Source organism: Phascolarctos cinereus, unplaced genomic scaffold, assembly GCF_003287225.1.
Source record: "Phascolarctos cinereus isolate Bilbo 61053 unplaced genomic scaffold, phaCin_HiC Scaffold_7;HRSCAF=346, whole genome shotgun sequence".
NCBI classification, from domain to species: Eukaryota; Metazoa; Chordata; class Mammalia; order Diprotodontia; family Phascolarctidae; genus Phascolarctos; species Phascolarctos cinereus.
In genome coordinates, this window is record NW_027556180.1 from 98,228,710 (window position 1) to 98,234,563 (window position 5,854).

The following is a 5,854-nucleotide window of genomic DNA, read 5'->3' on the forward strand; positions in this document are numbered from 1 at the left end:
AGGTCTCTGGTCATGAGCTGTGCTTCTCATTGTTTTTGTTTTATAAGTTTTGGTTTTACTTTTTGTTTCCTGTTAATATTATGCTACCAAGATTTTAGGAGGGTGTTAGTCTGGAGAGGCAGCATGTCACAATGAAGACTGAGCTAATCTCAGATCTAAGAACACCTGTATTCAAGTCCTACTACTGATATATATTAGTCATATCAGCCCAAGTAAGTCACTTAAGCCTCTCTCTAGTCTAGGAAATTCTTCAGAGGCATCTAGGTGCCATTATTGGTTCATAGTATATTGGTAAAATTTCACTTCATGTCACCCTTGGCAAATCATTTTTTTTAATCCTCTGACTCCTTATCTTAAATGCTAGATAATAGTAGCACCTAAATTGAAGGGTTATTATAAGACTCAAAAAGAGATGACACAGATGAAGCTCTTTGCAAACCTCAAAGCACTATGTAAAAGCTAGATATTATTATTATACATTTCAGAGAGGATGCTGAACTGTGTTGGTAGAGGGAGTTTTCTCTGGAAAAGTGTGTTTGTGTGTATATATGTGCATGTCCATATGTATATGTTGTATGTATGCTTATGTGTATGTGTACATATGTATGTATACTTGTGTATATTATGTACATATGTATGTATACTTTTGTATATTATATACATGCATATACACACGTATATTCTTTAAAGTGGAGAAGTTGTCTTTTATTTATTTATTTATTTGTTTTGGTGAGACAATTGGGGTTAAGTGACTTGCCCAGAGTCACACAGCTAGTAAGTGTCAAGTGTCTGAAGCTGGGTTTGAACTCAGGTTCTCCTCACTCCAGGGCCAGTGCTCTATCAACTTCACCACCTAGATGCCCCCTAAAGTGGAGAAGTTTTGAATTTATAAAGTATATTTTGTTGAAGTTTGTCATGTCTCCTCTTAGTAAACTTGCAGCAAGATTACCAAAATTTTAGTCTTCTAAGAGTTATACTATGTAGACAAATTGTATAAAAGTATGACTTTTCTCTGACCAACAGACTGAATCAGAATCCATTTGGGGAGATCATATTGGCTTTCTATTAGTCCTATAACCTTAATTGAATATCTTAAAATACAGTATACTTTGGGGATCTTGTTTCAGCTTTACACATACCCCCCAGGACTACATTAGTAGCCTCAGAGTTGGTAGGATAAGCAGGGGGGTACATTTGACTCAGTGTGACATTAGCTTACCCACACCAAGTGGTATATACAACAGTTTACAGAATGTTAGCTTAAGGTGAAATGGTAAATTTAGACAAGGTCAATACAAACGTTAACAGTCATTTAAGATCAGAAAACTGAACTTTGATAAATGAATGCATGTATTGATTAAACACTATGTGCAGGGCACTATGCTAATTGCTGAGGATATAAATGCTAATAATCAAGGCAGCCATTATCCTCTAAGAAGTTACCTTCTAAAAGGGAAAGACAACATATAATGAAGATAGGGTTAGAAAGTTGGGGATTTTGGGTGGTAGATAAGTGGTGGCATGGCATGGAGATGGCCAAGAGGTGGTATGATCGGTCTAGGATTACACAACACAAGGTAGATGCACATCAATCAGAGTCCAGAGTTACAAGAATGACAGGAGTTTTGGAGAGAGAAGGAAGCATGTCAGGGAGAGGAAAAGGATCAGGGAAAAATAGTTGTATTTAAAACATAAAAATATTTTCAATGTTTTAATCTATGAGTTGAATGAATAAAGCTAATATGAGTATCAAATTTATACATGAATCTGCTAACAATAACTAATATTGTGAATGACAGAATCTTGATTCACATAGTTTTCAAAAGGCTAGAAGGCAAGGTGAAGTCTAACAACATGAAATTTAATATTTTTATTTTTGAAATTCAACATATTCAAAAGAAGCTAATTATCCTCCTCCTCCCAAAAAATAACTGCCTTGCTTATGAATTTCTTTAGAACCATCTTTCAGGTATTCAGCCCCGAGTCATACTTACTTCCTTTTTTTTTCATACCACCTACAAGTCTTATCAATTTTATCTCAATATGTCTCCCGCCTGTTCCCTTCTCTGCCTTCACAAGGCCGTCATCACCTCTTCCCCAGGATATCTCTAGAGTCTCCTAATTGGTGACCCTTCCTCAAGTCTCACCCCTCTCCATTCTGTCCCCCATATAATTGCCATAGTGATATTCTTAAAGCACAGGTATTAATTACCAGGTTACTCTCCTACTCACTAAAGCTCTCTCTTACTTCTAGGATCAAATACGAAGCCAGCTTGACAATCAAAACACTTTATAACCTAGTTCTAAACTATTTTTCAAGCTTTCATCTATATTACTTCCCTTCAAACACTCTGTGGTCCAGTCAAACTATCCTTTCTGGATGTCTCTTCTGTCTCTTTTCCTTTACATAGTTTGTCCTCAATGCTAGAAACACATTCATTTCTCACCTTTACTTCCTTTAAAACTCACCTCAAATACCATCTTTTACATTGTGTCTTTATTCCCTCCAGCTACTGGTGCCTACCTTTACCAAAATGTCTTGTGTTTATTTTATATGCACTTATATAGTAGTGTTGTTTGTCCATTTTTAAAGAGGACCAATGATATCACAAGGTGATGTTTTGCCTTATGCAAAATGGATTTAAGTGAGGCAGAGTTGGACAAAGTCATCAACTCCACTCTCTCCTCCAGAGTCATCCAAGTCCAGTGGCAAGACAAAAGTTAAGAGGACTGGTGATAGGCTGGGATAGAGTGGATAACCCTGGTGTCTTTGATGTCTGACCAAGCTCTAAGTGCTCCACAATGTCTACTTCAGACACCTTCATGGCTATTAGAACAGATTGTTTTTATCTGCCCATTCCACTGGGGGAATTCTTCACATGGTTGAGGCAGACACCCCTCTCACTCACTGACTGGTTTGTGGCCCATCAGTTAGCCTCAACCTGATTTTGCCGTCTGCTGAGATGGTTTACTGAGGTGTGCCTGCTACAGCTTCTTAGAACCACAGGTGAAAGTCAAGTGCCAGGTAGAGCTCAAAGATGGATGAATAGCTCCAAAAAGGGTTCAGCAAGCTCTCACACCAGAGATGCTAGTTCTCCTTGAATACCTATACACCCTTATTTTTTTGTATCAATATTATCTCCTTTAAAATAATGCAAACTGCTTCTGGGCATATATTGTTTTATTTATTTTTTCTTTCTTTAGCCAGCATACAAATCCAGCTCCTATCATGTATCAATCAATCAATCATCAGGGATTTATTGGATTTACTATGTTCCAGGAACTTTGTTTATTCCTAGTGAAACAAAAACAAACAGATAAACAAAAAATAAAAACAGAAGTGCAGTATTGCCAAATTAAAAAAAAAAAACTTAGATCAAGGAGGGCATAAAAACAAATATACAATTTGTACTTAATAAATGCTTGTTGATTGAACAAGTCTTTAATGTAGTTTGTACAAGAGTTAGTATGCCCAATTTTTCAGATGAAGACACTGAAGCTCTGAAAGATTGAGTCACTAACCAGTGATGAAACCACTAGTACTTGCCCGAGTTAGTACTCTGGCCCCATTCCTCTCTCTCTCTCTCTCTTCTCTCTCTCTCTCTCTCTCTCTCTCTCTCTCTCTCTCTCTCTCTCTGTCTTTCTCTCTCTGTCTCTCTCTGTCTCTCTCTCTCTCTGTCTCTCTCTCTCTTTCTTTCACTTTCTCTTTTTTTCTCCTCCTTTAATCCTTCCCTTATAATATGTCCACCATACTTGATATTTGTTTTGCTTGTGAATACTCTCACATCAATTCTATCATAACTCTTAGCCCTCTTTTGCTCTCCCTGTACCTTCATGCTACTTCCCGTGTGTGTGTGTGTGTTTGTGTGTGTGTGTGTGTGTGTGTGTGTGTGTGTGTGTGTGTGTGTGTGTGAGAGAGAGAGAGAGAGAGAGAGAGAGAGAGAGAGAGAGAGAGAGAGAGAGAGACAGGGAGGGGGAGAGAGAGAGGGGGGTTTAATCTTCCTTCAACTGCTCCAGATGAGAGTAAGGTTCATGAGATATTTACTTCCACAACTTCAACCTTAATTTTATATATTCTTCTCCTGATAATTCAATTTTAGAAATATTCTAAGATTTCTTTTCATCTATAGTAATTGATATTACATCCTCTGTGATCCTCATGATTTCTTGGTACATAATGGCTTTCTTCCTAGCTGCTTACAGTCTGAAGCAGGCTCTGTGGAATACTTAAAGTTTGGTCAGATGTCAAGGTCATCCACTACATCCCAGGCCACCACCAATCATCCTGACTTTTGTCTTGCCATTGGACTTCAAAGAATTTGGAAGACAGAGTGAAGCTGATGACTTTGAGCAATTCTGCCTCACTTAAAATCAACTTAAAATTCAGTTACTTGATTTTTAAACTTTTTAAATTAAAATTCTTAACCCCCTAGAAAGGAAGGCTTTGGGAGGAGTTTATTATTCCAACCTCCTGCCCTCTAATCAGAACAACAAGGCAACTGAAGGTCCCAAGGAGATGTTGAGTATCCAATTCATATGAAAGTCAAGACATCACACATGATGTCATTGATTCTTTTAGAAAAAAAAAAGGATGACAACAACATTCTTTTTTTTTTCCTTTGAGCTGAAAACTTTGGAAATTAGTTATGGTATTTATGTTTATGTTCAACTTGGGGTTGCTTTTAAGAAGTAACTGCTATATTCTTCCTATTTTTATTTGCCATCTGGCTCTAATAGTTAATGGAAGTTTTCTTTTATGATTTCTTGAAATATGATATCCAGATTTCTCATGTGTTCATGGTTTTCAGGGATTCTGATGACTCTTAAAGTACATCTACTAATCCTATGTTAGAAGAAAATTAGTTTTGGTATTTAATATGTCACTTGTCCTAATTTTTTTTCATTTCAGTAAGCATGTATTAAGCACTTGTTATGAGCAACTTGCCTCAAAACTGGTAGTGATGTCCTTGTTACCTACCAGAAATATCCTTATCTTTGTCCCTGGAATGGCATGATCAAGATCACTATAGTTTAGTCTGTCGTTCTAAAGTGTTCATACATATTGGGTCACATAGAACCTCATGGGAGACAATGCTAGCTATACAGGTTGAACTGGCTTTAGCCTATTTCTTTGTGCCATCACCAACAGAAAGATTCAGCACCAGGAGAAATTATTGTATCAGGTTCCCTTTCCTTGTATAATCCTCATGGGATGAAGGACCTCAGTGGTGATTTTCTTTGGTTCTGTTGTTTCATATGGCACTCTTTTTTTTTCTTAATAGATATTCCTTAGAAAAATTGGGTTTGACTAGAATCATTAACATCTCCATCTTTTTACTTGCCTTTTTATTTTAAAATGAGTTGGTATATATTGCTTTTATGTCACACAAATTATTTTCAGGAGCCTTCTCCTTTCCCTCTTCCCAGAGAGATACAAAATAGAACAAAGAATATTTTTTTAAAAGAAAGAAAGAAAAAAGGCAAAAAGCATGACAAACCAATACATCAACAAAATCTGAAAAGCTATGTAATGTCCATATCCATGGACCTTCCATCTCTACATAGGAGTGAGTGGAGGTGTTTTCTTATGTCTTTTAACTGGAGCCATGCTACTTCTTTGCAATTCTTAGAGATTCGCTGTCAAATGTTTTGTGGTTTGTTTTTTTTTTCATTTACATTGTTGTAATCACTGTTTTTTTTTTACTCTTCTTCACTTTACCTCAATTTGAAAAAAATGACATAGTTCATTTACTTTAAAAAATCCATAATATTTAAGGGAAATATTGAAAAAAGAAAGGTAGAAATAAAGAGGGAATAACACTTCCAGACCTCAAACTATATTATAAATCAGCAG